The 26,602-nt window shown below is 42.8% G+C and overlaps 1 long non-coding RNA gene across 2 annotated transcripts; it reads right to left on the reverse strand.

Annotated features, from left to right (window-relative positions):
* Positions 1-15,373: 15,373 nt before the first annotated feature.
* LOC121135722 lies at positions 15,374-25,882 on the reverse strand. 2 transcript variants are annotated; one of them, XR_005872827.1, is made up of 3 exons: positions 25,802-25,882; positions 21,051-21,182; positions 15,374-15,618 (listed from the first exon to the last, which is right to left on the reverse strand). It is a non-coding gene; the product is annotated as an uncharacterized LOC121135722 (long non-coding RNA). The 2 variants fall into 2 exon arrangements; XR_005872828.1 differs by lacking the exon at positions 15,374-15,618 and adding an exon at positions 19,520-19,579.
* Positions 25,883-26,602: the final 720 nt, after the last annotated feature.

The following is a 26,602-nucleotide window of genomic DNA, read 5'->3' on the forward strand; positions in this document are numbered from 1 at the left end:
CCAAGAACACATTGCAGATACCGAAGAAAGGGCTGATGTGCCTTGCCAAATTCATATATTGAAGTCCCAACCCCTATGGTGATGGTGTTGAAAGGTACAGTTTTTTTTTGGGGGGGTGATTAGGTCAGGAAGGTGGAGCCCTCTGGACCAGATATCTTTAAGAAAGAGGCAGGAGGGCTAGCGGTTGTGGGTTCCAGGAGTCACCTCCCCAGGCATCGAGGGAATTCTCTGCCTACAGAGCCACGAGAAAGAAATTTCCATTGTTTCTAAGCTTTGTGTATGGTGTTTTGTTGCAGCAGCCAATGACAGAGAAACAGAATTGCAATCGACTATGTACTCAAGGATGAAGAATAGCTGCAGTTTTAAGTAAAACATGGAATGATAAATCTATCTTCTCAAAACTACAAAGGAAGCTGTCTGTCTGTATGGGATATGCCTTATGGAAGTAATAGGACTGGAGAGAGATGAGGGGACGACACACTGCACCGCTGCAGCTGTTAGATGATGCTGAGGAGAGGGAGCCTGAAGAGAAGCCTCCCCGAAACGGTTGCTTGTGACCTGAGCTACTGCACGGACTTTTTCTGGCGCTCCAGACCTGCAGGCCCTGCAGCCAGAGTGAATGGAGTTTGCACTGACCTCCAGTAATCTTGCAGTTGTCGTCCTGATAGGTGATGGGAAGGAAGGGGCAATAGGGTGTCTTTGCTAGGTGGCACCGTGGCAGTCAGCACCAGCTGTAGGAGGGGATGGGGAGGAGCCTCAATCTTTTCTTTCTGACTTTCTTTCCCTCTCCCCCAGCTCCATCTTATTCTTCCCTCTCTTATACTTGTCATCTATTTACCTAACCTGTCTGTCTGTCTCAGTCTATACTAAAATGTATGCCATATGAATATACATACTGAAAGAAACATGCTTAGACTCGCATCGCTAAACAACAAGCCCTTCCATGACTTGGAATCTTTCCAGAGGATCATGCCTGCATGGGTTCTGTTGGTGATAGAGAACACAGGCACTCACTCCCGGTTTGTTGAAATGCAAGTTCTCGGGTTCCACATCTATGGAACCAAAGTTTCTGGGGATGAGCTCAAGGCTCAGCATTTTAACAAGCTCTTCCGGGAACTCTGATGCACTGTGATATTCGAGATACACTGTTCTAAATGTCATCCTTTGTGTGTCAGGAGGAAAAAACCATGGAAATGTCACAGCAGGTTGCCCTGTGCGCCTGCTTGCTTGGGAGGGCACATTTTTATTTTATTCTGTTTTTTATTTACTTATTTTTTTTTGAGACAGGGTTTCTCTGTGTAGCTCTGGCTGTCCTGGAACTCACTCTGTAGCCCAGGCTGGCTTTGAAATCACAGAGACCAGCTGCCTCTGACTCCCAAGTGCTGGCATTAAAGACATATGCTACCATCACCCGTTGAGAGGGCACATTTTACACACTTTTCCACTTAACACTATGATCTCCTGATTTTTATTCCTCTCTCTTTCTCTTTTATCATCCCATAGACCTACTTCTGTGCACATGTGTTGGATCTCATCTGCCTGAGAAACTTCATCACCTTTGAAACCTCCAGTTCATATAACCTTGTATTCCTCCTGCTCATTGTTCCAGAGTGTTCTTCCCAGAGCACCAGCATGTTGGTAAATTCTCAGTCTGCTTATTATTCTACTGAAGACGCAGCGAGGTGGAGGTGGAGACAGGCTCCGTCCAATGCAGCACAGACAGCTACAGTTTGTTCTTTTCTTTTACTGAAAACAGGGTTTTCTTTTTAAAGCAATGTGTTCTGATTACAGTTTTCTCTCTCCCTACCCCTCCCAGCTCCTCCCCACCTCCCCAGCTATCCTGATCCACACCCTTTCTCTCTCTCCTTAATGATGATAAAATAAAATATACGATAAAGCAAAAGCAAGCAAATTGAATCGGACAAAACAAACAAAAAGAGCCCAAGGAAGAGCGTGAGAAAAGCACATAGATTCAGAGACTGCACACACAGGAATCCCATCAAAACACAAAGGAAGGCATAACACATACACACAGCACCTGCAAGGCAATTTCTTGAATTAGACATTTTTTTCCTGTTCTTAGACATGGGTACCTTGAGTGTCGGCATCTCCATTTAAAACACACGTAAGTGGCTGCTTTGCGGAATGAAAACTACCCCAACGTGATGTTAGCCTAATAAATTAGTTTATAATTCTGGTGTTTATCCGTTTCAACTTGACCCATTTTGGTCCTTCCTGGTATCGGCCATGAAGCTGTGGATCTTGCCTGGTACAGAGGAGCCTAAAAAGGGCCCATTCTCACACCTGTCAGGTGGGCAGCAGGCAGGGCGTCTCCCTGGGGGGAGGGGTTTCCTCATGCCTCAGATCACAGTCATGGGCTTCCTGCTGAGAGGGTGGAAAGGCATGGCAAGGTCTCTGGAAAGCCAGCTAGGAAATTGCAAGTCTCACTTCTGTGAATTAAAGCTGGTCTCAAGGCCCATCCCACATTGAAGGGGAGAAAAAATGCACTCAACCACCAGACGCGGAAATGACCAAACCACGCTGTAATATGTTAACACACAGGGAGGAGGGGAACCATTGTCTGTGGGCCTCTAATCCCTTAACCCCTTTAACAAAGCATTTTAATGAATTGCTTATGTATTTACATTTATATGTGTGTGTGTGTAAACATACACATATGTCTATGGGTGTGTGTATGTGTATGAATATGTGGATCTATTACATGGTAAAACTCAGCGGCGCATGTGCATGTACTCATAGTGGGCTTACGAATAATGAAATGATTCACAATTATGCTGTATTGGTAAACATGGTGATGTCTGGATGGGAGTGTTTCTGATATTTTCTCTAATGTCACTTGTAAAAGCGTCCACAAAATAAATACTTCTTAGAAGATGTGAAGCTCCTGAGTATGGGACACATTATGTTTGGATGAGAGGTGTGTAATCCCTCGATCACCCAGTTATGTTTGGATGAGAGGTATGTAATCCCTCGATCACCCAGTTACGTTCGGATGAGAGGTGTGTAATCCCTCGATCACCCAGTTTTGTTTGGATGAGAGGTGTGTAATCCCTCGATCACCCAGTTTTGTTTGGATGAGAGGTGTGTAATCCCTCGCTCACCCAGTTATGTTTGGATGAGAGGTGTGTAGTTTGGATGAGAGGTGTGTAATCCCTCGCTCGCCCAGTTTTGTTTGGATGAGAGGTGTGTAATCCCTCGCTCGCCCAGTTATGTTTGGATGAGAGGTGTGTAATCCCTCGCTCGCCCAGTTATGTTTGGATGAGAAGTGTGTAATCCCTCGCTCGCCCAGTTACGTTTGGATGAGAGGTGTGTAATCCCTCGCTCGCCCAGTTGACTTTGGTGAATCATTGTTTGTCCTCATCCGTCCTTGTTACTGTGGACAGACTTGGCTCTCACTGCTCAGGACCAGCTTTCCCTTCCTATTTTAGCTTTCTTTCTGTGCATGGGTATTTATCACAAGTCCCTTCTATCACTGCTGAAATTGGAGAAGATGCAATCAAAACATTTCAAAATGCAGTAATATACTATTGGAGAGGAGGCTCAGTGATTAAAAGTACATCTACTCTTGCAGAAGACCTGGGTTTTGGTACCAGTACCAACAACCGCCTGTAACTACAGCTCCTAGGACTTAGACTGCTCTGGGTTCCATAGGCACCTCTACTCATGTATGCAGGCATACCCTGGCCCCCATTAAAAATAAGAATAAAATACACGAATAAGTCTATTTTAGTACTAAATGGATTTTCACTTTAGAAAATGACATTACTACACTCCAGGCAGACAAAACCAAACGTTGGGGCTATTTCACTTTGGTAATATGTGTAGCATTGGCTTATGCAATCAGATAGTTGAAAAAGTGGGGGGAGATCCCCAGGGAGCCACTGGGCTCTAAAGGCTTACTATGTTCTTTTTCTCACACACTGCAATCTATCATTTAGAAGATCCACAGTGACTCACCCTTCAAAGAACAAAATGTCAGAGATTCAATGTCTCCATTTTCATCTGTTCTTCAATCTTACCTCCTTCAAACTCAGAAGGGATTTTTTTTTCATTGAGGAGTCATTCATTTGGTTATTGGCTGGTGGGAGATCAATGAACCAAACATAGCTAAACCTACCAGTTGCTTACTTTGGAAGCTTTCCATTAGTTTTGGTCAAGTTTCTGGATCATTAACCCTTGACTCATATCCTTTACATAAAATATTTTTCTTTTTTCTACAAAAATAATCCAAACATATTACTTTCCCACATACATCTGCACTACTATTTAAGCTGGCATCTGTCTTGTGGCTTTTAGCCTGGAAATGCAAAGAGCTGAGATGGCTATGGGACCTTGCCATGGTACTGTTCACTTTCCTGGGGGATGCTCACCTTGCTGACTCTTGTAGCCTGAGCACGGTGAGTACCATGAAAGACGCTCACCTTGCTGGGTCCTGAAGCCCAATCACAGTACCAGCCATGAAGACAGAAACAGATGTTGTTCTGTCCACTGAGCTTTCAATCAGGTGTCTGAGGAGCCTGTCTACAGACATAATGCCCACGTTCCAAGATTAGTATCTAGCTCCCCAGTCCATAAACAGATGAAGGAGCTAAGCAGATGAAGGTAGTGACTTGCTCAAGGGTCTTTCGCTAGAATGTGGCGATGTGACAAGCCAGCACGGATAAACCCAGACAAAACAGAGAGAGCAGACACACAATTTCAGGCACATGATCATGATCACTGATGAGCTAACGATCAGCAGAGTCCAAGAAGAGCACCCAGAGCTTATACGAGGCGCAGTGTGTACCACTCATTAGTGCAACCCCGGCTTGCCAGGAAAAACTTCCATTGCATTCAGGAGGTCAATTTTAAAGACATGCCAAGATTTCCACCAGATTGTTGTTATTACTTTTAATCTTATTAGTGACTGCTCCTTAAAGGTTTAAGTTCAATTAATGGGAACATTTATTATGCTGTATGAGTCACTGACCATCCTTTGCATGTGTTTTTATGGCATATGTAATACATGCCAGACACCAAGTAGGAGTTGTGTCCACAACAGTGAATCAAACAAACATTAATGCTCCCCGAGGGCTTGGCTTGTACTGGAATGATGGGCCTCTTAAACATGAAAATAGAAAAAAAGAAAAGACATACGTATATTCGTCCGACTTGTATAAGGCTATGAGGGGAAAGAATGTGGGGTGCGATGTGGAGCCCCAAGAATGAGGATAACGGGGGGAGGTATGACAGGTCATTTAGAATCACCAGACAAGACCACAGAGCTCCCTCCAAAAAAGCCAGGGTGGAGGAGGCAGTAAGAAAAGGGGGAGGGAGGCAGGGAGGGAGGACGGAAGCAAAAACAGAGAGTGGGAGAGTGTGTTTACAGCAGAGGAAATGGGCAAAGGGTTGGAGACAGTTTGCTGTCACAGTGCGGCTGCAAGGGGGTCAGTCTGCCCACTGGGATACAGGTCAGAGACAGTGTGGAATGGTTTGCTACAAAGAACAAAGAGCCTGACCGTGGAGGGTTGCACAGAATGCAATGAGGAATTTGCGTCTTATTCAGAGTCTCACGTGAAGCCCTGAAGGCTTCAAAGCACAGCCACGGGGACCAGCTCTGAGTGAGGACCTCTACAAACGCACGAGGCAGAAAAGACTCCCGATTTCAAAGGCCATGTGTCTTAGACAATTTGAGGAGCTCCACAGGAAAAAAGACTCAAAACTACAGATGTAATTGGGGACAGAATCGTGCTTCGAAGGACCCGATGTCGTTGAGAGCCCAGAGCTTAAGCTTCCTGGTGTTAGAATAGGCACCCAGGTGGGCTGTACAGATAACTCTGCCTTATAGGGGGCCAAGGCCAGCTTTCAACTTGCTTGACACAGTCTCTTGTCATTTACAAGAGGCTCTGTCTTTCCTCTTCTCCTTTTTCATCTTCATTTTGTACTACCTTCCAATATCCTCCATCCAGAGCACAGTGTTACAAAAAACCAAATCGAACCTTCATTTGGCTCTTACAATAGACTTGGAGGCTCTTTTGTGTGTGTTTTGTCTACAGATGCAAGTGCTACATCTTTTGGAATGACGTATTTCCGAGAGCTGGCATCTGAGTCTATAACATGGAGAAGAGTGGGGAAAACGATGATATTCATGTATATTACTAATCACAGTTTTCAACTGCTAGCTGTCTTTCAGGAGACTGTTACATTAAACTTCCACAAACAACTTCTTTTCTTCTCTTCCATCTTTTCTTCCTCCTCCTCCTCCTCCTTCTCCTCTTTCTCCTCCTCCTCCGCTCCTCCTCCTCCCCCTCCTCTCCCTCCTTCTAGATCAAAGACCCTGCAAGGTTCGAGGTGCCACACCGCACTGGAGTGCCCGTCCTGCCTTTTCTCATTCCCTATATTCTTTGAAATCTTACTGAACATGGTTGTAGATCTTTTACCCATTTGCTAAACAATTTTTTTCCTGTAAGAAATGCTGTCTATTCCATGAAGCATTCTCCAAAGAAATAATGCTGGGATTTTTATGAAATAGAGGGCAAGCTGAGTTGGCTAATTTATTCCATCCCCAATGCTTTGAAACAGGAGTTGAAGTGAATGAAAATGATTAAGTCTGCAGTCTGGCCTGCAGATATGAAAAGCTGCTGGGAAGCTGCGAGTGGGGGAATGGCTTTAATTTACCGTGTGGGTCTCAGCCCTTGCTACGCCTGCTTTTCATTTGCTTTCATTAGAGAGAAAAAAAAAAAAAACACAGGGCAAAGCTTTTGGAGTGGCCAGAGTTGAAAAGAAGCAGTTGCTGGAAGCTCTAAGATTGTTATTTCCATTGAACAATGGGGTATTGTTCCCGAGGAGTCTAGGGGCTGGGATTTGGGAAGGCGACTCTAATGTCTTCTTCAGAGGGAATTCAAATGGCTCCCCCCACTTTTACGTGGGGCTGCAGGAGCCCCAGAGTTACAAAGTTAGGGCCCAGTGTAGTGAGCAGGGGCGCTGGAGACGCCCCCTCTTTACTGCGGCTATGGTCTCACGTGGCTTAACCGTCAACATGCTTCATATTGACTACAGAACAGCTAAGACTCGTGCCCTCGTGGTCCTGGCCAAACACCAACAGTAACGGTTTATTAAATGAGCACAAGGCCATGTGTGGTGTCACTGAACGGACACAGGTGGAGAAAGTTCTTCTGGGCCCCTTCCCTTTGTCCCTGAGTCTCCACACTGAGCTTTGTTTGTACGGCCCGCACTGTCCAGAACTGAGTACAGCAGCGTCTATGATTTATGGCAGCATCTAGTCACCCGGCCTTTGGTTTTTAATGCCTCATAAAGAAGAAGAAGAAAGCAGTCCCCGCTCCTCCATCTCCCAGAGAGGACGGAATGTTTCATTATCATGGCTTTAATCTCCGCCTCTCCTTTACAAAGGTAGCGTGGAAAACATCTGGCTTGCTTTGAAGTCAGTTTATTTTACCAAATTAAACTTTCTCAGATTGTGCCCCTTTTACTGTGCCATGTAATACTTGATTAATTCTGGCACAAGTACACCTGTGTTTATAAACCTGACAATTTAGGCCGGAGATGAAGGAAGTTGGAGTCAAAAATCTGTGCCAAATTAAGTCTATTGGTAGGCTCCAGGATTGTTTTTTTTTAAATTTTGCATTCTTGATATTATTTTAAACAGTTCCTTGTGTGGATGAATATCTTTGTATTCGAGTATTAGATTATTTAAAGAGGAAGTGTGTACAGTGATTTAGAACATGGGGTTTTGAGAAAAGCTGTGTTTAAATCCCTGGTCCACAACTCATTGTGGGACCATTGCAAAGTGAATTTGTGTCCTTGGGTCCCAGAAGCCTCAGCTGTAAAATGGTGACTTCCTGTAATCACTGTCCCCAGGGATTCACACCCATGTGCAGTTGCTTCCCTACTGGTCCAGGTGACTTATGGAGACCAATATGATTCATAGAAATGACGTGCGACTTCTGAGGAAAGGTGTCCTGGGCATTATGGCTTCTGTCTTGGTCTTTTTCACGACTTGTTCAATCAGGAGAAAACCAGCAGGCCTCTTGTAAGGACTGTGCCAGTGCCTAGGGAAAAGCCCACCTGGTTAAGGCTTCCTGTCAATACCAGGACTGGGTGGGTGGGCTGTCTTAGAAGCAATCTCCATCCACAGTGAGGTCTTCAGATATTGACAACCATGGTTCATGAGCTTGTTTTTTCTGTGTAACAGCCCTGGCTGTCTTAGAACTCACTCTCTAGATCAGGCTGGCCCCGAACTCACATTGGTCCACTTGTCTGCCTCTGTGTCCAGAGTTCTGGGATTAAAGGCGTGTACCACCACGCCTGGCAGATTGTCAATGTTTTAAGCACAACCTCGTAGGAAATCATGACCTAAAATCACCCTATTGAATTGCTACCAAGTTCCTACCTGTGGGCTATGAATGATGTAACAAATGGCTCTTAAAGCTTGAGGTGATGGATTTGGGATGGTTTTCTGTGTAGTAATGGAATCAGGTATTTTAATCACAGTTCCCCATCAGGGGATTGTTGGATACACTAGATGCCAAGCTCAGTCTCCCACCTTTGGATTGGCTGAGCCTCCTCTCCATCACTCACCTCACTGCCTTCCTCATACTCTTCAGAGTCCCAGAACCACATAGACTACACATGGGAGCTCTGCAGAACCAGATACGCTCCACACGGGAGCTCTGCAGCCACTGACTCCTCTTTAGGGATAACCTGGGCCTGAGAAAGGAGGCTCCAGTAAGAGTGCTGTTTGCTTGATCTAGGTGAGCATGAAAATAGAACTTACTGTGAAACTTGCTGTGTTCCCTTCAGTGTAGTCATTTAACAGTATTTGTCAGACGAGGGCTCAAAACCTTTTGCGTGGTGGCAAGGGCGTCCACTCTGAGACCTGCCCAAGACTCTGCCTCTCCCAATTTGCCATCCCACATCTTCTTTTCCTTGGCTTTAGTAAGTGTTACTCAGTTCTTTTTAGATGACAGTCTGTCGCCTGGGGACAAAGCTGGCTGACCCTTCTTTCTTTCCTTGGTGAATTGTCAATCAAAGCTCAGACTGCAGTCTAAATGTCACAACCCCATGGGACTCTTAAATGCCATTTTTTGAAACACCCCTCTCCATTTAAGCTTTTCTTAATACCAGTTTCACTGGTGTTATCTCAGTGCTTGCCATTTCCCCCAGCATCAACTCAGTGGACAGCAGGAATTCCAACTGCCAGGTCATTATTGCCAATGTTTGGCTTAGGAAAAGCTTCCGTGAATGCTGACTGAGTGAAAGAGTTTCCCTGGGCAGTTGTACCTGGCTGATGATTTTCCGTTGTTTGAAAGTTTCTGTCTTCCCCTCTAAAGCATGAATGAATTATTACCCAGATTTATAAAACAAGCTCTTGGTTTAATAATACAAACGGTAAATTTGTTGTTAGCAAAATAGTTATTTTTTGAAATCATATTGCAAATGTAATACCATAGGATCATACAAACCAACAAGCTTCCCTAGGGCATCAGAGTACAATTAAATTTATAAGAGTCAGTTGACAGGTAAGATTTAGAGATCATTTGTGTCTAACAGAGGTTATTGTAGCTTGAGCAAGTAAAACTTGTAGCTTTAATTCATGTGATTGCAGATATGCTTAAATAGAAAGGTGTCAGCTTCCACTCTAAGCAAGGGGAGAACTCCACTGATGGACCAATAGAAAATTGGAGACATCCATCCAAGAAAGACCCAGTAATCCTTTAATAACAGCACTCTTCAGGTGGCTACTTCAGGGCTCTCTTTGTAGCTTTAAAAACAGAGGATTAGCAATGACTGAGGTTTCACTTCACAATACATTTAGCTGGAGCCCAGGGCCATCTTGTGTCGTTACAGGACGTTGTGTAGTTCAAATTTGTGAGCTAAGACTGAGCATCTAGACTTGTATAATATTGTGTGCCCAGGTAAGAAATGCTGAGTAAATCTCCATCTGAAGCAGGTTTCATTGATTAGCATGTTGCAAAATGGGAGTTGACTCTGGTAGATTAACAATGGGCAAAGATGGCTCCTTTGATACTGTTACCAAGAGTCCTGCAACTATTATGCCTTTTAGTTTGTAAATGTTACATACTTTATATGGCAAGAAACTGTTAGATAATTTAACACATACTATTGAGGTCCAGGTATTTTCTAGGCTCTTCTTCAGGGAGCTGAGCTGCTGCAAAGGGCACAATCCCCGTTAGCATTTCCCCACCCAGGACAAGGGGCCTAGGAAAGTTCACAGAGAAGTGTTTGCACCGCTGGAGAGTGTTGTTGGTGCACACACAGGGGACTGTCAGCAGGTCATCCATGGGTTCTGAAGAGTCTGGAGCTTTCCTAGGCTGTATGCTCCATTCAGGTCAGCTGTCGCCGTGGTTCCCTAAAGTCTACCAAAGCCCCCGTGCTTTAAGGTTACCGAAGTTTATTAAACTCCCTCTCACACAGCCAGAGGGGTTACAGATGTGGTGAGCTGTTAAAGGTCAGGGAAGACTTTTGAACAAGGAAGCCAAAGGCGTCCAGCAGCCTGGAAATTGAGGACAGATCACATTGCAGTCCAGACCTGAGTAAGCAGGGTACAAGTTATTCCTGTGACAAAATCTTGGGTATGCAGTCTTCACCAGCACCCCGAAGTTTGTCAGGTCCAAATTGTCTTTGAGTGGCAATGAACTGTAGGTGCTTCAGCTCAACTTCTATGAACCTGGTGAGTTCTAAAGTTTGAAAGGAATCTGTCAAGATATCACAATCTGATTGGCAATAAACTCCCTGCCATACTTTCTCAAGGGTTTCAAAGTCCTTGGGCAAAACTACATTTTTCTCTAGGGTACCTATAGAGCATTTTTTTTCTAAATCCAGGTAACAAACTCCAAAATAGCAATTAATCAAAAGGTAGAAAACTAGTTCTTGTTAGTAGGTTATGTTAGCTAAGTTAACTAAGTTAGACTACAAGTTTTGTGGTTTACTATTTGGTCAAATATTTCTTTGAATAATTGGGAAACAATATGTGTTTCTGTCTGTTGTTTTACAAAATTATAGTCTGGACATTTGTATCACTGGCTATGAAACTAAGCTCTTTGAACTTAGATCTTTGATTTAGATGTTCATCCAAGTACATCAGTTGACTGACTCGTAGTGATGTCAACCATTCTGACGGGCTGTTGCTGCTGCTTGGGAAGACTTACAGAAGAAAATCTTGTGGGTTTTGTATTCTCATCGTTGTGTATAACCCAATTCAGTGCTATTATTACCCAAAAGGCAAACAAATAAATCCTTTTTACAAATACTAGACTGGCTTTAAAAGATCTTTGATTAGATATGTTTGCAAGGATTTTTCTCTGAAAGATGATGAAAGAAAATTTCCTCTTGATATTTCTCTGGTGTGTGTGTGTGTGTGTGTGTGTGTGTGTGTTTGTAAAAGGCTCACTGGGCAATGCTCCAGGTTTTTCAGAAAGCGCTTTGTGTTCTTCCTTTACAAAATCAGGAAAAAATTACCGGAGTTACTCTTGAAACACTGCTGCTGTTGATGCCAACAAATAGGTGTTGCATCACAAGATGAACATGCAGCCCCAAAGAAATCATTGGATCTAGTTGTTGTTTGAAATACAACTTTATGCAGACAGAAAATGCAAAATAAGTTACGAGTTGAGTTGTACGCAGTGCACACGAACAAAGTTTGAGAACTTGAAATCCTCATCAAAAGCAAAAGCTTCTCTCTTCTTGCAGTTCTCTTGAATAAGAAGGCCGTGTCCAGCAGCTGCTTTGGTTCATTTTTTGTCTTTCTTACAGCTCTCGACACAGCGATGCCTTCATGTGGGTGTTATGTGTCTGGGGAGCAGTGGTGAATGAATAAGGGAAACAATGGTCTTCAACACCGGTTTGCAAAGCTGCCAGGGTTCTTGGGAGAGGACAGGAAATGCTAATTTAAAAATAGTTCTCCAAGCCAAAGAAGAAGAGACAAGAAAAAAGAAAAGCATTTCATTACTTAATCTATTAGGAGCCCAGTGAGGCGTGGATCTGGGCTTAGCGCAGAGGAAGCACTTTGAAGAGCTGTCAGACTCAGGGCCTCTCTCTTTCAGAACACCTCCCAAATATTTTAGAGAGAGAAAGTCCTCTCTTTAAAAATCTGCTTCAGCCAGGCAGTGGTGGTGAACACCTTTAATCCCAGTATTCAGGAGGCAGAGGCAGGCAGATCTCAGTGAGTTTGAGGCCAGCATGGTCTTCAAAGAGAGTTCCAAGACAGTCTCCAAATTCTACAGAGAAACCCTGTCTTGAAAAACCAAAGCAAACCAAAACTAACAAACAAACAAACAAACAAAAAAACTGATTCAGAGGGAAGATAACTAAGGAAGTCTCTGAATACACCATCATCAAAATCATTTCCCTAGAATGTTTTTAAAGCTCTGATTGCAAATAGGAAAACATAAAATGTCCTACAGGTTCCAGCATTTTAGATCTTGGGTTAATATCATTTATTTTTGAGCCTTTAATTACTTTTTTGGTCCAAGTTATATTTGCCCTGTCTTGCTTTTGCGTGGGAGACAGGTTCTCATGTAGCACAGTGGATTGACACTCCCTATGTAGCAGAGGATGAAGTTGAGCTTCTGGACCTCCTGCCTTCTCCTCCCAGTGTGAGTGGCTGGCATCACAGGTCTCTGCTACTGTGCCTGGTTTCATGTAGTTCCGGGGGTTGAACCTGGGGTCTTGCGCATCATAGGCAAGTGCTTTCTTTGAACGCTGCCTCTCTTGGCTCCTGCTTGGCTGCTAAGTGTGGCACACTCTCCGGCCCACCTTGGTGACAGCTTCATGTCCTTTGCATGGGAAGGTAATATTGTATAATGACTTGCTAGTTAAAAATGTTCATATTCAAGGGGATGAGTGTGAATTTGATGTGAATGTTTTTTTAAAGTAGTATGCCACCACTGAGAATACAAAATCTATAACAAGTTAGATAAATGCTACATTAAGCAACTGAGAAAACTAAATTCTATAAATAGTATTGTCATGCCTAAGTTAAAAAAAAGAGTTCTAGTCCCCTCTAAGACTTATTGAAAAGTGTGAAAGAAAGTTTATTAGTTAGGGTTGACAGTAAGTGGTAAAATCATCAGCAAAATTTTCTGTAACAGAGATGATTTTTAAACTACCAATGCGAGTTAAAATTTTCAATAATTTTCCTTTTTAAATAAAAATAATCATGATCAGATACTCTTTGGTATTTTCATAGCTTAAAGGATCAGTTCCCAAATCTAGAAACAAAGAGAATGTAGACAGAAGGCATGTTTTAGCTCACCCAATTTTATACACGTGTATAGAGTAATTAAGACATGTTTAATAGGTAAGCAATTGAGAGAACTCTTTGCTTTAGATAATGCCACATTTCAACATGTTCTAGTTTGGACAACAGAAAACACAATTTTTCAATAAGTTGTTGAAGATGCTCATCTGAGGTTCTCTGTGCGTCAGTCATCTTTGTACCTTAGGACAAGGTACCAGAGATAACAACTTAGTAGGGGAAGATTTCACATGTCTCCACCCCCAGATGAGGAGCCATCAGCAATTGACAGCTGCTGAGTGAGGGACAACCAGTCTTCTCCAGCAGTGAGCAAATGAGCCCCCCCGATAAGTGATCCAATCCCAAGGAAAATGTCAGCCTTAAAATAAATACACATACAAGGAACTCTAAATGTACTCAGTAAGTTGTCGCTCTCTCTCATCTCTCTCTCTCTCTCTCTCTCTCTCTCTCTCTCTCTCTCTCTCTCTGTGTGTGTGTGTGTGTGTGTGTGTGTGTGTGTGTGAGGAAGAGGTCATGCATTTGTGAAGGAGTGTGGGAGGAAAGAAGGAAAGAGTTGGAGCTGAGAGAGGTGGTAAAAATGACATAAATACAGCGCTCATGAATGAAAAGCTCAAAAAAATGAAAATGAAAAAACTTAATTTGTGTGTGTGTGTGTGTGTGTGTTCTTATAAGCTAAACTAGTCATGTGAGTATCAAAGGACAATTTGTGGTAGCTTTTCTCTCCTTCTGCTATGGGGGCTCCAGGGATTGAACTCAGGTCATCAGGCTTGGTAACTAACACCCTTCCCCACTGAGTCCTCTTGATGGCCCAAGGATTTCCTTTGCTCACAACTTCAGATGGTTCTCTTGCCTCTGGACAAAATGTGGTGAGGAATGTCATGACAGGATGTTTATGATGAAGCAGAGAGGCTTACCTCATGAAGACAGGAGACAGTGAGGGGAGAGTAAATGGCCGATGGCAAGACCCACCCCCTAAGCAGCCTGTTTCCTCCAGCCAGGCTTCACCTCCCGACAGCCCTTCAACACAAACTTATCAATGGATTAGTCCATTGATGAGATGTGTATCTTTATAAATCAATCGACTCGAAATATTACCCCTGGAGACCAGGCTTTCAACCTGTTAGTCTTTGGGAGTCATTTCAGACATGACCCACAGCACTGTGTTTTACCTGTGCTCGTCAAATCCCCGTCTAGGAAGAATTCTTCAGCGCCAGTTAGAGATACAGGGATGAAGCGAGCAGAATGGTCTGCCCTGGTGGGCAGCAGTGTGGGGTGTAGAACACACCCGCCCAGGTTTGAAGAGGAGGAATTCCTCTCTGTCTCCCAAAAGCTTAACGAAACTCAGTGTCTTCGCTGGCCTGGAAGAGTTTTAGTTTTGCATTGCTGGTTCGTCTGACATGCAAAGTGCAAGAGCCAAAGAACATGATAACAGTTTTCCATACGTCTGCCTGGCCAAAACTAACACAGGCTGCCAGCCGAGCACTGGAGCAGCCTGGAAGCCTTCAACACCAAGGCAAGAGCCCTGTCCCTGCATGAAGAGGATTATCAGGCTCAAACCAGCCTCGGCACTAGGGAACGGGATGTGGACTTGGGAAAAAGGTACTTCTAAAAATGCAAATAGCCAGACAGAGTTAAGAGATCCAATGGAGATAATTTGCCATCTTCTGAAGACTTCACTCCCTGCTTAGAGTTAAGGGAGTGTGGGCGGGGCTGGTACTGTGGAGGCTGGCTTTGTTTACTGATGCTTCAGAGGAAGTGCTCCTCACACCACATTGTGTTGGCTAGTTACTGGGAGGAAGTGGGGTTTTTCTTTCTTTTTCTTTTTTAGAAGGGAAATTGGGAGAGAATCTATAAGGAGAAATCTGGCGTGGCTCAGTTACTCTAAGTGACTTTCCTCACTTCTAGGTAACTTCCTCTCTGGGCTTGTGGGCAGAATTTCAGCCTCAAGACGTGTTCAGCTCTTTAATTTTTCTTGTTTGTGTGTGTGTGTGTGTGTGTGTGTGCATGCATGTATGAGTGTGTGTGGATGTATGAGTGGGCGTGTGAGCGTATGCATGTGTTTGTGTGAGTGCCTGTGCGTTGAGTGAGTGTGAGTGTATCTGTGTATAGAGAAACACAGAAAAAAACATATAAAATATAAGGACATATGACATAATCTTTTCCTCCCTCGTTTCTTGGCATCCAAAACCAGCCTAATCACCGAAGAGGGCAACGCGCTGAGAGCCATCCAATCTTCTGCCTGAGCCCAGCCTGGCCCCAGCATTCATCTCCCCCTAGTCCACACTGCTGAGAAAGGAGGGCTTCTAGCAGGAGGCAGAGACCTGTGTAAGCAAGAATAGTCCCTTAAGAAACAAAACCAAAAAGACATTTACTTAGAGTTTTAGTTTCCTTGACTTCCTTGACTTTTAAAAAATCATCACTATAGAGTGAAGGACATAATGGGTTAAAATAACATTCTTAATGTTTGAAATGTTTGGAAATGAATTTCTAAAACACAGACTGAACCTTTTGGGCAAAGTCTCAATGTTAAGTGTTATATAAAGGAGGTAATAGAAAATCTTATATTCTGTCACTGTAAATCTGCTTAACTCTGAAGAAATGCAAGGAGAAGATTGGACATAGCCAATAGGATCTCAGTGTGCCCAATAGGTTGGTTCTGCTAAGCGAATTAATCGTGGACACTTTGTGACCAGATAAACCTGAGAGTTTAGAACTGTCGAGTATGGCTCAAAGAGAGTTAGTGGGCATGGGCTTTCGCACCTGTTGCATCTAGTAATGAACAAAATGGAGTTTATGTTTTTGTTTTCATTTTTGGCAGTTTTGAAACAGTATGCTCTTCCAACATAGTTTGAGAATACTTACGAGAAAACACAACCAAGCCACGAGTGCTATTGAGCTGAAAACACGGTAAAATATAAAAATGGGGTGAAAATACAAAATGTGGTTTATACAGCAGCTAACATTGTTTATTTTCAGTCTTTCCTTACACAGAAAAGTAGGATCGGGAGAACGCTGGATATGCCCAAGCAGACAGAGACAACTTTGGATAAAACTTCATGTAAAAAGTTGTGCCCAAATTTTGGAGGGGTAAGGACTTACTATCCAACAGTTGAATATCTTGATAAACGCACAGGGAAATGTTTTCCACAGCAATTACTGTATTTCTATCCATTTGATCATCCACTACATCTGCCCATTTGTCTATTTAATGAATATTGTGTATTTACTACATTCCCAGGGCCCATCCTCTGGGTAGTCAGACACAACTCAGTGATAATATAAGAGGTTATAGCCATGCATTACCTCCCATTTAAAATTTCCCAGATACATGTGAAGATAACTTAAATGGCAGCCTTCTGGTTCCTTTGACTCTTAAGGGATCAGCCCTGTTACACTCACTTGCAGAGTATTCCTAGTCAATTAGGCTCCAACTCTGGCTTCCCCATGCAATGTGTTTGAGTGAGAAATGTTTCCCACAGTCTCAGGTGTTTAAACACCGTGTCCCCTTGGTGGTGCCGCTTGGGTGGTGTATGTGTTTACCAACATGCTAGAGCTGTAAGACATGGGGCAGGGTACATTTTCAGAGTAAAAAAGCCTTGTTCTCTGTTTTGTGGTTGCAGGAGCTCCCTGCTCTCCGCCCTGCCTGCTGCCGCTCTTCAGGCTCTAACCCTCTGGAACCACAAGTCAGAGTACGCGCTTCCTTCTCTAAATTGCTTTGTTCGTCATGTTTGATGGCAGCTACAGGAAAGTAACTAATACTCTGCCTCAGTGATACCCTGGTCTAGCTCCTACTTATGGAATGAACTGGAAGACGGCAGGGAAACAAATCCCCGGAAATCCCATCAGTGTCAGAAGTTAACCTGCACAGCGTTTGCTTACCATAAGAGCCGTTAGTTGGCTTTGAGCAAGTTGACAGGGACATGTGGCTGGATGAGAGACCCCAAGGACACTGTGACCCTACACCAATACCATTGTGATTTTAGATTAAGGTCAATAAAACAAAGGTGCTCTGTCTTGAGGGAAAAACAAGACTGAAGGGAAATTCCAGCTGGCAGAGCATAGCAGTTGTGTGATCTTTCGGGAGAGCCATGCATCACACAACCTTAAATAACAACACAACAGTTTTCTTTCATGTTGACCTTTTATTTTCTTTATCTTGATTAAAATTATATGTAATAGGCCTTTTGTTATCACAAGAGAGAAAGATGTCATTCATGATGCCAAGTTGTAAAGTAGTCTGTCGTGTTGACAGATATTGAGATACCATGGAATGGGGGGTCTAATCACTCAGTATCCATCAGCAATTAGGCTGGACACATAAACAAGAACACATGTTGAGACTGATGTATGTACTGACTTGAACAGCTAAGAACTTCCTTAGCAAGGGTTACAGAGCCATGCTCTCCCACCCTGTGTGAGCAAGGGTTACAGAGCCATGCTCCCCCACCCTGTGTCAGCAAGAGTTACAGAGCCATGCTCCCCTACCCTGTGTGAGCATGGGTTACAGAGCCATGCTCCCCCACCCTGTGTGAGCATGGGTTACAGAGCCATGCTCCCCCACCCTGTGTGAACAAGGGTTACAGAGCCATGCTCCCCCACCCTGTGTGAACAAGGGTTACAGAGCCATGCTCCCCCACCCTGTGTGAGCATGGGTTACAGAGCCATGCTCTCCCACCCTGTGTCAGCAAGAGTTACAGAGCCATGCTCCCCCACCCCCGTGTGGTATATGTGGGAGAAGCTGGGGGAGGTCAAGGAAAAATAAGCACAGTCTAAGACAGATTTGAAAAATAAGCAGTGACATCTGGCAAGTGACTTCCACGTCCAGAGGAAGGGTCTTCAGGGCAGCTAATGAGAAATGTTTTTCTTGGCAGCATGTTGGATTAATGTCTATCAGATCTGTGAATGAGCTTTGCTTGAGTTTCTGTTTCTCTTGTTGTTGGACCTAAGGCCTGATTGTCACAAGCTGCCATTCATTAGCCGTTCTCAAGCCATCTCAAGGTTTGCTCGAAAGGGATCTCAGAAGATTCTTAAGTATTGAAGACCTTACAATTATTCATTACTTAAAATGCAGTTTATATCATCTTAATGAACTCTAATATTTATATTGGAGAGGTTTATCACTGAATTTCTTCAGTTAGCATAGAGAACACTTTATTCCAATTCTAACAGTTTAATATGTTACCCTAGGCACACCAGTGTTGCATAGGTCTGTTTTAATTTTTTTGGTGCACAGTTATTCACATGAAATTATTTATGATACATCAATCTAGAATTATGTAACATGTTGTTGCATATCTCATCCCTAGATTTACAAAGGGCACCTTCAAGCCTTTTCTTACTAGGCTAGATCTATTTATTTATGTATTTGCAGGCAGTGAAAGAAGAAAAAGTATATTACATACTGAGAAAAAAAATAAAACAGAAGTTTATAAATAGAAAAACCTGGAGTCTTTTTGATCTAAGTCATATAGTGATAATTTATTTACTTTGTGGAACTCTAAAACAAAATATTAGGAAAGGTTTTCTTCACAGTGTAGTACTATTTTAGAAATAATGTAAAGAAAGCAAAGCTTGTAAATTGTATTGTGGGAATTTTGTGACTTACTGTTTCACAGAGCAAAGGGGATGGAGGGATGTGTTCCCTGTTACAGAGAAGAGCATGGGACAATAGGCTGAATGTCTACTCAAATTTCCCACCTCATTCTTTATCATTCCTTATTGCTCAATCCTTACTGTTTATGAAAACCAGATGTAGGCAAAGCGACTTAATTTTACCTGAGTTATGAGAACTGCAAGTATCCTAGTTTCAGGATTTTTATGACAACGCTGGGGATTTGTTTTGTTTTATTTTGGTTTTTAGGTGTAGGCTTTTCACATAGTGAGACCATCTGTTTCTTTGAAGCCATGCACTCCTTGATAAATACCTTTTGGAAAGCACTTCTGTATGCATGATCTACAAGGAAAGAAAACTCCTGGGACTCCCCAAGGGGGAAGTTGCATGAGTAGCAGTTATTTGAATGGCAGCAGCTCAGGAACTAAGCTCTTCCCAACAGTCTTACAAGAGGGAGAAACACAGTCACAGGCATGACACAATTTGGTCACCCTGTCACATGTTTAAGAAAAAAACAGAATAAAGAATATAATTTACAGGCAGTCTCAGTGAATAAAGGCTCTTGCTGACAATCATGACGACCTGAGTTTGATCCTCAGGACCAATATGGTGGAGGAAGAGAGTCAACTCTTGCAAGCAGTCCCGTGATCTCCTCATGTGTACTATGGTGCCTGTGTATGCACAAAGTAAGTAAATAAATATAAAAAACCAAAGTGGAAAATAGAATTTACTTCCTTGAACAGAGTCTAAAGGCATCTGGAGAAGGGAAAATCTATTTCTACCTCAGATATTTGACACAAGGACTTGGTTTTGGGTTGGCAATGAGGCACTATGAGTGCATGTGTCTAGAGGAGAATACTGGGAAGAGACAGTCTTGGCCAACATTTATTTTTAACTTAATTAACAATTAATTAGGTTACTTATTTCAGTGTTGGAGATTGAGCACTGGGATCATGCATGCTAAGCAAATACTCTACCATTGAGCTGATACTACTTACATGTATTATGTGTGTGTCACATATAATATATATATGTGAAAGCTGGAGATGCTAACTCTCTGTTGCCCTCTATTGCCCAGAGTCAACCAATCATTGCTCATCCTTCTTAGGTTTGTTACAGGAAGCTCATAATAGAGAAACCCAAAGGGATTTATTATCGTGATCTAGCACACTCTAAGTGTCTTAGTTAGGGTTTCTATTGCTGTAAAGAGACACCATGACCATGCAAACTCTTATAAAGGAAAAAAATTAACTAGGGTGACGCCTTTACAGTTCAGACATCCAGTCATTATCATCATGGTGGGACATGGCAGCCTTCAGGCAAACATGGTGCTAGAGAGTTAGCTAAGTGTCCTACATCTTACAGGCAAGAGGAAGTGATCTACTTGTAACACTGAACAAAGCTTGGGCAAAAGAGACCTTAAAGCCCGCCCCCACAGTGACACACGTCCTCCAATAAGGCCGGCCACGCCTCCCAATAGTGCCATTCCCTTTGGAGGCCATTTTCTTTCAAACCATGACACTAATGGAAAAAAAACTGGGAGAAAGGCAATGCACAAAGACATAGGAGTCAAGGCTTGTTGGTGTTCTGGAACTTCTTAATGTTCCCTGTTTTGTGGTTGACTGTTTATAGCCTCTCTATCATTCACAAGTCTACAAACTGTTAAACTTCCCAAAGAGACTTAATTTTTCTCTTGATTCTCCTCCTTTTTAACAATAGCTGATGAAATGGTAGCAAAATTCTAACTGCTACCCCACATCACTGAACAAATTATCTGGTGACAAAGTACATACATAGCAGACAAATTCTTAGGCCCGTGAGGAAGGACAGAGAGGAAGAAATTGCGTCTTCCCTAGAAGGTCAGTATGAACTCCGACAGTGGTTTGGTTTTAGCTTGATTGTTCAAAGGCCCGTGCAAGCAAAGCCAAGCTCCACAGCTTTGTAGCTATTGGGAGTGGACCCATCAGTAGGTGGAATGCCTTATTTTACATAACGCAGAAGGTGTGTCCTTGAGGAACATGAAACTCTGTTTTCTCTTTCTGTCTCTCTGTCGCTGGTTCTCAGCTACCATGGGGTTTTTACCACAGCTCAGAATCAACAAGGCCCAGAAAGCCTGTGCTGAAGCCTTTAGTAGAAACAAACCTTTCTCCATATAAGGTGGTGACATCAGTATTTTGATGTAGGAACAGAAGGCGGACTCTCTAGACTGCTCTGGCATTTGCAGGGTTCTTAAAGTTGAAATCTTGTTCACAACATCTGGAACATTCATGACATCTGGAACATAACAGCTCCATTAGTCAAGGTCAGGGCATGGGGAATATGTGAAAAACTATTTTTCTTCACCGATTTCCACTTAATTTAGCAGAAATACTAACCGTAACTTGAATCTTTTCTTTTTCTCAGAATAACAGAGACAGTTTCTTCTGTCTAAAGTACAAAGTACACCATGAAAACTGGTCCTCAAGAAACATGGAAAAGAAAAGCTTTCTTCTACTAGAAAAACTCTGAGTTTATATTTTTCTTTTTGAAAAAAAAGGTGTGCACGAAGACAATAGTCTTGAGTAATTCCCATACTCCCTTTCCGTTTCTAATGGAGGTGGCATTAAACATCTGTGTGGACTTGGAGTTCTGAGTGTTGCATTGATTACACTTCTTATTTCTTTATCGGATAGCTTTGCCAGTCATCCATTGTGTGGCTGAATGCCTCTTGCTCTTACACATACTGCAGGACACTTAAGTGTATTGGTGGAGTTTCTCTGTGTCTCAGCAGCTGCTCCCAAATAACCCCACAGAAACTTAATATTGAATATAAATTCTGAGCCTATTTATATTAATCTACATTCTGCAACATGGCATTACCCCTCTTTCATCCTGCATCCCCTGCTTCCTCTCCATATCTCACTGGCGTCTCCTCTGACTCCACCTTCTTCTTCCCAGTGTCCTTAGTCTGGCTCTCCTGCCTAACCTTATCCTGTCCAGCCATTGGCCAGTCAACTTCTTTATTAAACCAATCACAATGACACATATTCACACAGTGGAGATGAATATTCCACTAAGTGCATATGTTTCACTTGTACACTAGGTTGCATCTTCTCTCCCTCCATAGCCTGCTGGTCTCTGAGCCTTGTGCACTCCCAGGTGAGCGCTGTTTCCCTGTGCAGAGCGTTGAATCCTCTCTCACCTCTGAAAGGAGTACCACCTCTGGCCGGCTGACTCACGGATTCTCACCATTCCCATTCCCCATACTCGAGCTCTTGTTTCATCACCTTCTGTGTGTTCACACTCATTTCTGATGCCACCCCAGTCTTGCCTGGCATTGCCACCCTCTTTTGTAACCCCCCCTTTCTGCTTTGTCTACTACCCAATTAGTTGGTTTGGAAGTATGACCATTTTAGAGCCCACATTAGGCTATCTCACATGACAAGCTTCTTACATCTTTTGCAGGTATTGAGAATTTGTGAGTAAATGAACATTTGTTACATTCTTGCTTTGGAGGATTCAAGGTGTACCATTGCCTGTGTATAATTCTTAGATGACAATTTGCAATACTCTCTCACTTTTTGGTAATTTAGGTTTTCACTGACATCTGAACACAGTTCTAAATAGAAAGTAGCAGTACTTTTCCATGCACTAGCTAATGGCCTCCATTTGGTGATTTAACCCTTCTAGGTTGAGCTTAAGTCTGAAACAACATTGTGACAAAATATTTCAGTTCTCCTACACCCCAAATAAGACAACTGCGGCAATTATTTCTCTGTATTCTCCAGCCATCTTGATTGCTTATTTACGCTGGCTACTGAAGGCCTCTGAAGGTCCTCTGAAGGACTCTTGAGAACAGAGTCACAGGTATGACAGCTTGGAAAAACATCTCTATCCATATTACGTGGCAGACTCATCATATTCTGTTGGCAAACTGATTGCATTCATGCCATTTCAGCTTTCACTGGATTTTTTCCAAAGGGAATTTACAAAGAAAGTATGAAGTGGAAAGAGTCTTTATCTTTCATAAAGAAATTTCCCCCTCCTTTTCAAGATATCCATTCATCTAAAAGGAGAGTTTCGCCTAAGGCAGAGGATTCAAGTGGGGATTGAATTCAGAACAGTGAAAGAGGCTAGCCCTTAATTAATGCAACATTTAGCTAGAACTTCCTTATTGTTGGTCTTATACCCAAAGGTAAAGGACTTAGAGGGGTTCCCAGGGTTATATTGCATTATTAAATAAACTGGTCTCAGACTCTGCCAGAAAATATGCTCATAAATTGAAAAGGTAGGTGTCTAGGAACTGCTGAATAATAAATCTGTTGTCAGTATTAACTTTTAGATAAGTTAAAATTCTAAAATCAGATTCTGAGAATGATAAAAATGGGTAGAAAGTTCTCTTTTGGAAAGTTTGGTATACACTCTTTCAGCCTGGAACAGCAAGTCAAATGCCTGTAGACTGTCTTCAATGAACTTCTAGACTTTGAGTATGGTTAATTTTGGTGCATTTTTATTCATAAGGACTTTTTGTAATAAAGGTTATAAATAAAAAGAAAACAATTTCAATTCTTAGAAATGCTTAATGCAATAAACAAGGGGTAAGGGTTAGTTCATAATACTTTCTACCAAATAGGATGTTACCAAATTTAATCCTTTAATATATTTTAGACACATTAATCTAGGAAAAGGATGTTTTCAAGTTTTTAAGTAAGCTATGTAAGTTATTAGTAAAAAGAGATACACCAACTAGAGCTACATAATAGAACATGAATGTAAAACATGGTCAGAAACCTAAATTGCGAACTAAGTTAATCATTTTCTCTGATTGAATGATTTAATTCCTTTACCTTGTCTTCAAGCCCTGATTTCACCTTGAATCATCCATTGGTGAGGGTTTTCCCTTGACCTTTTTATTAGACTCACTGAATTTCTTATTTCAAATTTTGTTTCAGTTGGACTTCCTTTGGAATTTCCATCTCTTTACTGGATTCTATATTGAATTTCATATGCTGACTTGTCTTCTCTGTTTCATTCAGCTGTCTATGCTTCCTTGTCTGCATTCCAGCATTTCTTCCTATCGTCTTCAAGTCCACTGAAAATACCTATAAGTGCTGTTCTGAACTCACTGTCTTGTGTATCAACTAAGTTGCTTTCCCCAGGGAACATTTTTGGAGGAGACATGTTGTCTTTTGTGTGTGTGCGTGTATGTGCGTGTGTGTGCGTGTGTGTGCGTGTGTATGCGTGTGTGTGCGTGTGTGCGCGTGTGCTGTGTGTTTTCATGACGAGACCCAGTTGATTCTTTTGTTATGGAGATAAAACTTACCACTGTAGAACAGACATTTGGATCTCGATTTACTTTTACCTCGTCATGTCAAGTTTTGTATCAGCTGGATGGTGCTTGCTGCTCATTCCACCTTGGAGTTACTCAGGGCTAATGTGTAGTTGGTATATCAGAAGTTGTCTTGGCTCAGCTACAAGAAAGGTCTAGCCTCTAACCATTGGAATGGACGCCCCCTCCAAACCAAACAGAGCAAACACGTTCATACTGCAGTTCCAAAGTCAGAGGTTGGAATAGCAGAGACAGGCAGAGGAGAGGGTTACCCTTGGAGTACACAGGCTCTCATCTCGGGCTTCAGTTCACAGTTTTATGTCCTGGTGGGTGAAAAGAGGGGAGGACTACCCTGGAATGCACTGGAGGCTTCAGATGCATGACGGCTGCTTTGGGTCATGGAGGGGCCAGTGCTACCTGTGGAATGCACACTTGGCTTCTGTGCGCTGGTCCTCAGATGCCCCAAAAGTGTTATGAACCGAATCCTGGTGGATAAGAACCACAGGAAGTCTTTGGATGTTGAATAATGAAGAAAAAGGTTTCAGTTTCTGGCAATTCCTTTAAATGTAAGTAGGCTGGCTCATATATTCACTTCTGTTTTTTTTTTTTTTTAATGAAAGTTAGAGCCAGTCACAGTCAACTGCAATGCCTCAATGCTAATTTCAAAGTTCCTGTAAGATATTTCCTACAACAACAAAATAAAGCAACAGTAACAGCAGCAGCAACAAATCACTGAGAAATGAACACAAAAGGATAGTCTTCAGATATGGAAAAGAATGAAAAGGAATGAAGAAAAGGTCAATTCAGTTAAAACGTTTATGAAGGGTCATCAGAAGGACCAGCAGGAAAAGGTGCCTGCTGTCAAGCTGACATTAGTTGGATCCCTAGGAACCACTTGGGGAAGGAGGGAACCAACTCCTACAAGCTGTCCTGTCTCTATATGTGTGCTGTAGCACATACGTGTAAGTATGTATATCTATAATGTAAGAATAATTGCATAAATGCATAAATAAATAAACAATAAACAAATAAATGTTGGGCTGGAGAGACGGTTCAGCCGTTAAGAGCACTGACTGCTCTCTAAGAGGACCTGGGTTCAATTTCCCGCACCCAGCGTGGTGGCTCACAATCATCTGTAACTCCAGTTCCAGGAGATCTGATATCCTCTTCCCCGGCACTTGTAGGCACCAGACATGTAAGCAGTACACAGACATACATGCAGGCGACACCCATATACATAAGCATTAAAGTAAATTAAGCTCCAAAGTGTTTGCATAGCCATCTGTTGTTTTTATCATCAACTCTCGTAAGTATTCTCATGAGCTTTATGCTGCGGTCAAAAGAATCTTGAGTTCCTGCTTTTGGGGCGCAAAATTATTCCTTGAAGCTTCCCCCGAAGGGTGCCCCACCCCAGGGAACTGTTAGTTCTGTCTTGGGGTGGGGGAGTGCAGAGATCCGCTGAATCCCGCTTCTCCTCGTCATATACGAGGTATAAGAGACTAGTCTCCCTGCACTTCCTGCTCTAGCTGGCCACCCCGAGGAGCCTCTCTCTGTAGTTATCAGCCTGTGGCTGCTTCTTTCTTACCAGGTTGTTGAGTGCCCCAGAAGCCTCTGTAACAAGTTTTGCCTCTCCGGATGAATTCTTCAGGGAGAGCCAGGAAATTCCCTGTAATGGAGTTGGTCTCAGAGAGGTTTCCTCATCCCTGGTGTCAATAGCGCAAGTCTTCTGGGGCGTAGGGCGCGCTGATGTAAGCATGCGTGGGCACTGCCTTTGCAGCCCACCCTAGCCTTTCTATTTACCTAAATAGCAAATTAGTGTTATTATTGCACCAGGATTAGGTAAGTACCATACTGTCTTTAAGGGTGATCTTTCAATTTCAGCTGGACGATGTTGACGCTACTCTCGGTGACTCTTCAGTGGGATGTCTAGACACTTAACTAACTGAGATAGTCTTTACACAAAGCAGATTTTCTTCTCTGAGCTCACTTTTATCAGAGCAGGGGGTCCTGGATGGTGAAGAGTGATCTGTGACAAAGCTCCTTCCTTTTTTTCTAGGCTCTGGGTACCCTGTCTATATGACAGAAATTGAATTAGGCCCTTACCAAGGACCCTCCAGCTGCCTGGGGAGATGTGCTATAGGGACCACATTTGCATTCATGCCTGTGTTCTTCACCGTGGCTTGTCCTCCCTCCCATTTACCAATTCCAACATGTGAGCATTCGCATGACTTCTGGGGTCAGATGGCTTACCCGCTGTGTCTCGTGGTCCTTTCACTTCTCCTCAATCCTGTGTTGTGCTTTTATTTATGATGAGCGAGAAAGCAGTGCAAACGATTCCAAGTGAAATGGCAATTATAAAGAAAAACTCCACGATAACCATCACCAC

Source organism: Mesocricetus auratus, unplaced genomic scaffold (genome assembly GCF_017639785.1).
Source record: "Mesocricetus auratus isolate SY011 unplaced genomic scaffold, BCM_Maur_2.0 Super-Scaffold_100041, whole genome shotgun sequence".
NCBI lineage: Eukaryota > Metazoa > Chordata > Mammalia > Rodentia > Cricetidae > Mesocricetus > Mesocricetus auratus.